Raw genomic sequence first — 11,104 nt, 5'->3', positions numbered from 1 at the left:
GAGGGAGGAACTGGCCTGTGCAAAGGCCTGGGGGTGAGGTGAGCATGGCAATTTGGGGACCTACCTGTGGTTTGGCCTGGATGGAGGGCAGTGGTGGGGAGGGGTAAAACCTGGTCGTGAGGGCGATGTGGGTAAGCTGGGAGAGGCCTGGCTTGATTTAAATTTTACAAAGTTTGTTCCGGCTGCCACAAGGAGCCTGAACTGGAGGGGTAAGGCTGGAGGTGGGGAGACCAGAGGGAAGTTTGGAGTTCTGTCCACCCATCAGAGGAGAATGGCGGACAGGTGAGTGCAGACCAAGGAACTAAAAACTGGATGTGTGGGCTGAGCCTGGGTTTCCCTGGAAAAAGGCCCAGGGTGTGGTTGCTAAGGAGGCTTCCTCCCTCCTCCCAGGGGACTGGATCAGGCGTCAGCAGCACCTGTGCCACAGGACAGTGGTGTAGTGGCCCTTGGCCCTTGGAATGCTCACCCCTGTGAATGGCCAGGTCCTTCTGGGAATGGACACCCCTCTACCGTCTCAACCCTATGTGGTGTTACGTCCCATCAGGGTGTTCATGGCACGACTGGCTCAAGCCCAAGATGGAAACAACCCAATGGTGCATCTCTGAGGCCTCATCTGGGTCCACCCAGACAGCAGAATATTCTGGAGCCTGGGAGAGGCAGGAGGTACAGAGGTTCAGAGCAGAGACCTGAGAGCTTGGCGGCCTGGGCCTGAATATTCTGGCCCAGAATATTCTGCTGACTGGCTCTGCCAGTCACTGCTGTGTGGCAAGTGCCTCATTGCTCCATGCCTCAATTTTCCCATCTACAAAATGGGGATGATGAGACTAATAGTACCCCCTAATAGAATCACTTCACCCCATGATTAATGAATTAATCCATGTAAAGCACCTGGAACTGTGCTTTACACATAGTACATAGCACATAGTAAGACCTAGAGAAAACTTTGCTGCTGCTGCTATTACCATTATTAATATTATGATTATTAGCAGTAGTAGCAGAAATAGAGAGTAATCAACGGAGGAAAAAGGAAGGGGCAGGACGGAAGGTAAAGTGGCAGCCACCAGTAGAAAGAGGCGAGGAGAATCAGTAGATGCTGTGTGTGTAGGCTCATACCATCTCAGAAGGCGATCCAGGAAGCTGGCGACATGGGGTTCCCCTGGTGCGGGGAGCAGGCACCCCGGGGACATGTGGAGGGACACTGACTTTCACTCTAGACCCTTTCCACCCGTGCGCTGTCTCAGTTGTGTGGTGGGACGTGTTTCCCCTGTGCACTTGTATGTCTGTTCAAAACCAAACCTGCTAGAAAGCAACTCGGCAAGAAGTTTCCTTCGGGAAGGCCCCTGATCTCCGCCTCCGCCATCCCCTCCACCCCCGCATCCTGGCCTGTGTGTGGCCCAGTCTCGCCGCTGCTGCTGGTTTTTGGAGCTCTAGGCCTTGGAGCAGGTCCGAGCTGGAGTGCCCTGTAAGAAAGGGGGCTCCTTGGAGACCCCCACAGCGGCCTCGGCTCCGGGTGGCGCGGGGTGTGGGGGCTGTGGGGGTCCCAACCGACTGATGAGAACTCCAAATGCTCCCCAGCCTGGGCTGCTAATCGCTTCCAGATTGGCCGGGTCAGGGCCAGGGCCGCCGCCGCCTGGCTCCATAAACAGCCCGTCGCTCCAGATGGCGGCTGGCTCCAGCCTGGCGAGCAGGTTCACGGGGGACTGGGGGGGATGGCAGCAGGTGGAGGACCCCCACCCCGCCTCATTCAGGCAGGGAGGCCCTTGCTGCCGCTCATCCATGCCTCTCTGTCAGGGATACTAGGCCTGAAGGGGTTGTAGAGGTTGAACCCATTGCTCAGAGGAGAGAAACTGAGGCCCAGAAGGGGCAAGGGATGGTTCAAGGTTGGTGGTAGACAGAGATGTGAAGAGGGGGCTCCTGAGGGTTGACACTGGGTTTGCTTCAACTCTGTAGTCCAGCACACAGTGGGGCACAATAAGGACCCAAGGAAGGAAGGGAGGGAAGAAGGGAGACATTATTGCTTCTGGAGTTCAAATTTCAGCTCGGCTTTTACTCCTGGAGGGAATAAATTATTTTCACCCCTGAGCCTCAGTTTCTTCAGCTGTGAAATGGGGATGGCCGGAGTACAGACCCCCTAGGCTTGCTGGAAGAGTCAGCGATTTGGTTCCAGTGAACTGCTTGGGTGGCAGGCTGCGTGTGCTGCAGGTGCTCAGTTCTCTCTGTCCCTGCTGCTCCTTTGATTTCTTCTTGTCCTCCCCCCTTAGAGCACAGTGGCCTCCTCCAGGAAGCTGCCCTGACTTTGGCTCGAACCCCTCCCTTGTGCCCGGCACTGCGCCTTCCTGTGGCCTCTGTCATGGAGTCTCCCCAACACCACTGCACAACTGATACCTGTGCTATTGCCCTTCCGGCCAGTGAGGAAATGGAGGGTTAGGAGGTACCTGTGCCATTGCTCCCACCCCCTCACCCTTGCAAATGAAGAGACGGGGCGGGGGGGGGTCATGGAGGCAGCAGAATGTGCTGAGGTCTCACCACCAGGAAAAGGCAGAGCTGGTGTACACGAGAGCTGTGGCTCCTGGTCACACAGCACCTGGTCAGAAGGCAGGAGACCTGGCTGCTTCTCCAGCCCCCACCCACCAACCCGAGAGTCCACATCGTGGAACAGCAGGTGAAGATCCAGGCCTGCTGCTCCCAGGCTGGCCCTGGGTCATGATCCCCAGGGAAAGGGATGTAGAGCCTTGGCCTGACCACCTGCTCTGGTCCAGGCTGGACCTCATCTGCTCTCAGGGGTCCCGGCTGATCATCTCTTCCTGTTCAGCAGAGCAAGGATGCAGATTCTCAATGGCTGAGCCCGATTTTTCACCATCTTAACCTCCATGCCCAGCACAGGACACTCGTAGGACAGCTTTGTTGAGTGAGGGACTGAGTAGTCATAGTTTCAAGCCCTTATGGGCCAGGCACTGTTCTGAACAATTAATTTATGGTAACATCTTTACTATTCATATAACCTGCTGGGGAGCGACTATTATTATTCCAATTTTACAGATGAGGAAATAGAGGCTCACAGAGGTTGATTACCTTGCTCAAGGTCACACAGCTGGAGCTGGAATTTGAACCCAGGTCTTCTAGCTCCAGAGCTCACACTCTTAACCACATGTACCCACTCCCAGGGCAGCAGTGAGCCTGAAATGAATTTGGCAGCTGGTACATAGTAAGTGCTTTTCCACGGCCCCCCTCCACATCGCCCAGCGCCTGGATTCAGATTTAGGCCCAGCCTCGAGGTCAGCGGCCCGTTCTGCCCTGTGCTGAGAGGAATGTTCGTGGTGGCCTCGGCCTGGGTCCGAGAAGAAAGGCAGCCTTGTGGGCGAAAGGTGAGCTGCTGGGTGGGCGCGGGCGTGTTTACCCAGGGCCGGGCGTGTGGCTCGGGGTGGCGCCGCTGTCAGCCGCGCCGGCTGCCCCGGGCTTGTGCTGGCCTCCAGATGTGAGCTGGCTCCAGCCGGCCGGGCCCCCCCACCCCGTGCACAGAGGGGCTTTATCAAAAGCGGCTGTGAAGAGGCCCGGGAGGCCGCCTGGCTCCAGCCTGCTGGCTCCGAGCCCTGGGCCTGCAGAAGCCAGTGAGCCGCACTCGGGCTTTTGTGCCCAGGTCTTCATCTGCTCCACAGCCCAGCTCCTCTGTTCTCCTCAGGTCCTTTGGGGGCCCAGTCAAGGGGTACAGCCCCCTTTCCAGGAAACCGAAGCTCCAGGAGCAATCTGGGGGGGGTGACAGTGCAAAAAAAAGTCTTTTTAATTTATTTTTCTACATCCCTGATTGGGAAAGGTAACCCACGCAGGCAAAAAAGAGCAAAACGCAATAAAATTCCATGGGTGCTGAGTAGCCAAAGTGAAGACACTTGCACGAAGGGTAAATTGCAGATTCAGAATGGCGGTTCCTTTGAGCAGGGTAGAAAGTTAACTGGGAGGGTTCAAAGGGGCTCACTTCTCTCCATAACGATTTTCTTTGTTGGGTTGGAAGGTGGGGGTGTTATTCTTTATATTTTCTTTGTTGGTCTGAACTATTTTGTGTCAATAAGGCATAATAACTGGAGAAAATTTTTTAAAAAACTAAGACTTCCTCCTGCCGCTGACTCAGCCCTGCCTGTTAAAGAGTGTCTTCTGATACTTTCTAGGGACTATCTGAGCAGCCAAACACAAATCCACACCATTCTCTTTCCTATTTTGTTTTGTTTTACAAATAGTATCAAAATAATACACTTTTCAGCACCCGGCTGTTTTCACTTAACAATGCGGCCTCCTTCTTTTTCACAGCTGCATAGTATTCCACGGCATGAAGCCACCATGGCTTTTTATCCAGGCTCCCATTGGTGGACGTTTAGGTTGCTGCCTCTGTTCACTCCCACACACCACACTGAGGTGAACCCCCTTTGTATGTCTTCGGGGACTCAGGCAAGTGTTTTCTAGATGATTAACTCTTAGAAGTAGAACCACACGGTAGGCACATCAGCTTTTCTGAGAGCTATTGCTGATCTGTTCTCCCTGAATTTTGTGTCCTGTACTGTCCCAACCGCAAGGCAGCCATGCACAGGGAAACTAAGGCACAGAGAGAGTTGGCTGTTCTTACGGGTGAGTGAGAACAGCTTCACATGAGTCTCCTAAAAAATCAAGCCCCCAAACTCTCTTCTTTCTGATTGCAAAAGAGAACCATGTTCACTGCAGTCACTTGAGAGAAATTGCAGATTTAGAGAATAAAGCTTCCCCACTGCTCACTGCCCCCCCCCCACTACTAGCCTCTGTGTCTGGACTATCACAGTCCCCTTCTCACTGGTCTCCCCACTTCCAGACTCATTCCCTGACAGCCTCTCCTTATAGGCTCAAAGGGCAATTTTGCCCCCCAACCGCATTCCTGGGGACATGTGGCAATGTCTGGGGACATTTTAGGTTGTCACAACTGGCAGAGGGGTGTGCTCCTGCCATCTGGTGGGTGGGGTGCTGCTGTGCCCAGGATGGTCCCAACATCAATATTGCTGAGGCTGAGAACCTGATGTTAGTGTAGATGGCCAGTTAGTTCCGTTGGTTAGAGCCTGGTGCTGGTAGCACCAAGGTTGCCGGTTCGATCCCCGCATGGGTCACTGTGAGCTGCGCCCTCCTTAAAAAAAAAAAAAAAAAAAAATCTGAGGAGAACCTGATGTTAGACTCGAGTCGCGTCACAGCCGTTCCTGTGCTCAGACTTTCCACGGCTCCCACCGCATCCAGAGAACAGCCGACGTCCTCACATGGCCACAAGGCCCTGTAGGATGGGCTCCATTGCCTGCCCTCCCCCTGCCTCCAGCTCCAGCTACACCAGCTCCTCCCTTTCTTGGATGTGAAGGCAACCTCCCACCTCAGGCCTTTCCTCTGCTTTTCCCAAACATCTAACACTCCCTCCTCCTGTCCTGACCCTTTGTCAAACATTACCTCCTCCGGGAGGCCTCCCTGACCTCCCCCTATTGAATATCCACCACTCCCCGAGCACTGCTGCCTTCTTTCTCCCTGACATCTTACTGATCTGCCTGTCAGCCGACCCACCCAGAGCACAAGCTCCACGAGGGAGGGACAGGGCTGGCCTTATTCATGCTGTGCATATAACACAGCCCCTGGCACACAGTAGATGCTCAATTAATGCTAACCGATTGACCAGTGTCCCATCACCCCATCCCCATCCCAAGATTCTGATGTGTGGGCAGCAGCCAGGGACAGAAGACACAAGCCCATGGGCTGGCATTTCCCACATCAGGCAGTCTGCCTGGACCTCTCCCAGTGGCTATCTCAACACCCTTTTGGGACCACCTCACCCAGGTCCCGCCCTGACTATACAAGGGTTCCACTCACCAGGCACAGTAGCAAAGACTGAGGGACCCCATGGGCATCTTCCCAACTACTGCCAGCATTTATGGAGCACCGACTGTATGCCCCACTCTGAACTAGGCAGCATAGAGATTGTACCTCAGTGAATTCCTGGGGGCCAGGGGTAGTGACTTAATCTACTCCCTGCCCCAGGGCCTAGCACCAGCCAGGCATGTTGTGGGGATAGAGCCCCAGAAAGCAGTTTCCAGGCTCCCAGCCTCACATGGAAAGGTGCTGGCTTAGGTAGTAAATGGCCATCAACTGTGATTGGATGGCCATCAGCTGTGGCTAGTTGGCTGTCAGCTGTAACCAGTGAGCCATTGGCCGCTAATATAACTGCCGTGGCTACACTAGCAGAAAACGGGGGCTGGCAAGAAGATGGCGGCTGGGCTGGCAAGCGCGGGTTGTAGTTAGGATGGTGGGTTGCGGACAGTATGGATCCAGCCTCCAGTGAGACTATAGTGCTGCCAGCGAGACTATAGTAGTATGACTCCCCTACCTATGGCTCCGTGGGTGTTCCTCTTTGGCCTAGCCACATCCTGCGTTCTTATGTGGGGAGAGGGAGCAGAGACCCCGCAGGCTGCCCCGCATGACAAATGGCGCAGCGAGCAGGGTCTCCCGCACGATACATGTGTTCAAACATTTATGGAGTACCTACTGTGTACCAGTGACTCTACTGAGTGCATCTACCTGCCGAGAGAAGGAATTTCCAGACAAGGGGTTGTGGGAGAGGAGAAAGTCAGTGCACTCTTCTATCAATGCTTTTAATTGTTTTCTACAGAAAGTACTCTTTGTGTAAATTAATAGACATGAAGAATTCCCAAGTATGAAAAAATACAACTCTACCACCTACTGATGCTGGGAGGAAGCTCGGGGTGCTTGGGAACCCAGAGGGGGTGACTTTGGGCTCAGGGAGGCTTCCAGGTGGAGTTGCGTTCTGAGCTGAGGCCCAGGAGGCATGGGAGGGGACTCAGGGTAGGAGGAAGGGCCCAAGGAAGCCACCGAGCAGACCTGGGAAGGTGGCCAGGTGGGTGGGACGCTGATGCTCTGGCCTCCAGCCCAGCTGTGGTCCAGGTTTCTTGTGGTGTGTGTCCCCGAGTCTGGTGTTTCTTGATGGCACTTATTGTAGCATCGTTTCTGTAGGGACCCTTTTCTGTCTTTCCAGAACACCCCAGTCTTGTTCCCCACTCTGTCCCCGGAGCCTGGAACACACAGTAGGCACTTGTAGGAAGTGGAATAGTGTTCCCCCACATTCTTGTTCACCTGGAAGCTCAAAATGTGACCGTATTTGGCAATAGGGTCTTTGCAGATGTCACTAGTTAAGGATCTTGAGATGAGATCATACTGGATTGGGATGATCGGTCTCCTTATAAGGAGAGGACACAGAGACACACAGAGGGCCATGTGAAGACGGTGGGAGAGGCTGGGGTGCATGTACAAGCCAAGGGACACCGGAAACCCAGGAGCTGGAACAGGCAGGAAGGTTCTTTCTTTCCTAGAGTGTTCAGAGGGATAAGGCCCTGCTGACACCTTGCTTTCGGAATTCTCCAGAACTGTGGGAGACTACATTTCTCTTGTTTCAAACCACCAAGTGTTTGGCAATTAGTTACAGCCGCCACAGGAATCTCCTACAGATTTCGCTCATATCGACGAAGAAGTGAGCAAAGGAATAAGCCAAGAGCAGCTCAGCCTCAGTGGCCATGCAGGGCCGGTGGTCTGTGGCGAGGTGACTCCCTTCATCCTTTACGACTAGGTTTGCATTCTGGGGCACCTGTGGGGTCGGGGGAGCTGGAGGCGGTCCAGCCAGGGAGTGTGTGGGTATGAGGAGCTGTTGAGGTCTTTCGGCTGAGGTGACAAGGAAATCAAGTTCTGGAGACGGCACCCCTTCCTGTCCCCAGAAGCCCATGTCCACACCCAGGGCTGAGGTTCTGGGGACCTCACCCTCCCTGATACTGATGCCTTTCAGATATGCTGGAGCCAGTGCTTGTCCCCAAATCCTGATGCTCCTCAGAATGTCCACCCAAGTGATTCTCACTCTCCTCGGTTAGAGCCCAGAGCCGGGGCTGATGGGAGCGAAGTCCTTCACCTGTCTGCCCTTAGCCCTCTCACCGTGGCCTCTAGCGATCAAGAGGTGGCGGGACATGGGACAGAGCCAGAAACCTGTCTCTGTGCTGAGTGACTGGTGAGTGGCTGCTCCTCTCGGAGCCTCAGTTTCCCCATCTGTAATTAGAGGAAAGTCACCCGGCTTCACAGAAGCTGTTGTGGAGAGGGGATGAGATGAAGTTGGTCCCAGGCTGGTGGAGCCCGGGGCCCGTAGGTGTTTGCTAAGAAGAGTGGGCGTGGGGCCCTGCTCTCCTGGGACACAGCCCCGGACCCTAAAGTGGGGATCAGACTTTCCTGGCCTCAGATCCTGTCTAAGCCCCAACCCTGTCCTATGGTGGCCTGTCCAGTGGCCCCATAACGCCACCCCACCTCCAAGGAGCTTGATATCTTCAGAAGGACCAATGCTTGGATTTCATGCCCATAAAATGCCTGAAATCAAAGCAGGCTTGTGACACAGACGGTTTTGAAGTTGGTCAGGGCAGGAGGGGGCGTGAAATTCCCAGTGGTCTTGGCCCCTCTCTGGGAAGCACCATAAAGCAGGGTGTCTGCGGCCCGGGCAGGAGGGCAATGGCCAGGTACAGGGCACCTGTCTTTTTAGCGATGATCTGAATCCCAACAAAGACTTAATTATGTCAAGTGTTAGAGAAGACAGTTGGGAAAACTCAACTGAAAACCCCCTTTACCTGATGTTAAAGGCAGTGAGGGGCCCAGTGGTGGGAGGGTGGGGACTTGGGCCCTCGAGCGAGGGTAGCAATCCCTGCTCTGCCATTTACTTACTGTGTGACATTGGGCAAGTTGTTCAACCTCTCTGTGCCTCATTTCCTCATCTGCCAAAGGGATGATAACAATTTCTCCCTCAAAGGGTTGCAGAGGTGACCAGAGTGACTTTATGTGACATGTTGCCCAGCCCCTGGGCATGGCTGGTGCTCAGCCACTGACACTGTTACTATTTTTCCTCAGGACACTCATTACATACTTGTCAAGTGAAAGACTCTGGAAGTGTGGATGCTGCTGTGACCCTGGGATTACTGGGGAACTCTAGAGATCACCCTGTAAACTGTAGAGTGCAGTATTCACTGGATGCCATAGCTGGGTCAGCATGTTCTCAGTTGGAGTTTGTGGGAAAGGGGCAGCGAGGGTTCTGGGTGTTTACAGACAGATTCCCAGAGCTGAGTGCTGATCAGGGGCCAGGGCAAGGGGGCTTTTGGGTCTGGCTTTAGGCCTCTGACCACAGTGTCAAGTTTGTGGAGCAAAAGGTCAAGAAGGCAGTGAGGACAGCAAGGCCGGAAGTGGCTGGCCCAGTCTTCTGGCCTGAATTATCTGGGAAGAAAAATAATCGCATTCCAAGGAACCCACGGCTTGGGCGTCAGAGCCACTGTGTGGGGGAAGGAGGTCAACGGGCAGGGGGCAGGGGGAGGGCTGGCCCAGGCAGGTGGTGGCCCCACCTGAGGTTCATCACCCACCAGATGCTCCCAAATTGTGATGGTTGGGGCAGCCAGGGCACAGCTCCTGAGGAGGGAGGACCACTGCTCTAGGCTGGGGTGCAGCTCAGGGACCCCCGGAGCTGGCTGAGTTTCCACCTCATGCCAGGCAGTGTCCATTGCCATCCCCCAGACCCTGGTGGGGGCAACCAGCCAACAGAGGGGGCTGCTGATACTACAAGCCATAGATTGAACCAGAAAGAGCTAGGATGGCCCCTCTAAGGATGCTCCTGAGGTGTGTCCTCTCTGTGCCACTTCTGACTAGATGTGCCAACTAGGCCACCTTTCAGGAGTTTCATTTCCTCCAGACTGGACTCCAGACCAGGACGAGGGTCGGGTGGGGGCTTCTGTAGCCCCCAGCTCACTACTCTCTTCTGAGGAAAAGCCTGATTTTCCTGGAACCTCCTGCCCAACCTGGCCCAGGGAAATCAGGTAGCATCAGCTCAGCTTCCCTTCCTCATCCCACGCCCTTGCACAAGCCACTTGGACCCTCAGCCAGTTTAGTTTCTAGGCCACAGACCAGGGGGCTCAGGCCAGATTGGGGGGATGTCTGGGACTGTGCAGGGACCTTGCCAGCCACAGGTGGGACTGGAAAGTCATTCCCAGCTGGGCTGGGGATGAGGCCAGAATGTGTGGGAGAGGCCTGGGATCAAGTTGATGAAATCAGGACAGCAGCAGCTGGACTCTAACAAATCCTGGGTTCATTTATTCATTCATTCAGTCTTCAGGTGTTGCCCTCCCTACCTTGTACCCAGCGCAGGGCCTGGCACAGCACATCCCTGTTCATTTATCCATCTGGTCACAGAATGCCTACTATGCATCATGCACTGTGGGCTTATAATGTGACATGTATCTTCCTACCCCAGGGCCTTTGCTCTTGCCATGCCCTTCACCTGGAACTGTCTACTTTGCCAGGTTCTGGGCATGGCAGAGCCTCCACACACTTGAAGTCACCTCCTCAGCGAGACGCGCCCCTGCCCAGCACTGCCCTCCCATCCTGTTCCCTTACTTGGGTATGTGCTTAATTCTTCAAACATGACTAGTCTATTCACCTTGACTATAGCCCATCTTCCTCATTCAAAGGTGAATTCCACGAAGGCAGGGTTTTTTGTTGGTTTTGTTCCTAGCACAGGTGTTAGCACGCAGCACTCAGTAAATGCTTGTTGAATGAGTGAATGACAAACCCAGGGATGGAAACTCCACTGGGAAACCTCAAGGATGGGGTTTGGCTCCTAACCCACCTGGAGGTGACCTGTAAACTGAGGCCTGAAGGAGGGAGACTGGGTGGGCAGGTGAAGAAAGGGTGTGGGGGGGCATGGTTTTGTCTCCAAATGCCTTCCTCAAGTGAGCATTAAAAGTAGATCAGGGCTGGCAACTGGTGATTTTAAAAAAGCCTGTACTCCATTGCCATTGTGAAAACAGATATTTTACTAAATCCCAATGTCTGGCTTCTCTCTTACAAAATCGAAAAATGGATGCGGACACTTAAAGTACAGCATAGGAAATATAGTCAATAATAATATTGTAATAACGATGAATGGTGTCAGATGGTCCTATCATACACTTTGTAAGGTATAGAAATGTCTGATCACAATGTTGTACACCTGAATCTAATATAATATTGTATGTCAAACTGTAATTAAAAA

Source organism: Rhinolophus sinicus, linkage group LG13 (genome assembly GCF_036562045.2).
Source record: "Rhinolophus sinicus isolate RSC01 linkage group LG13, ASM3656204v1, whole genome shotgun sequence".
Taxonomy (NCBI): Eukaryota; Metazoa; Chordata; class Mammalia; order Chiroptera; family Rhinolophidae; genus Rhinolophus; species Rhinolophus sinicus.
Note: the sequence above shows the minus strand (reverse complement) of the source record.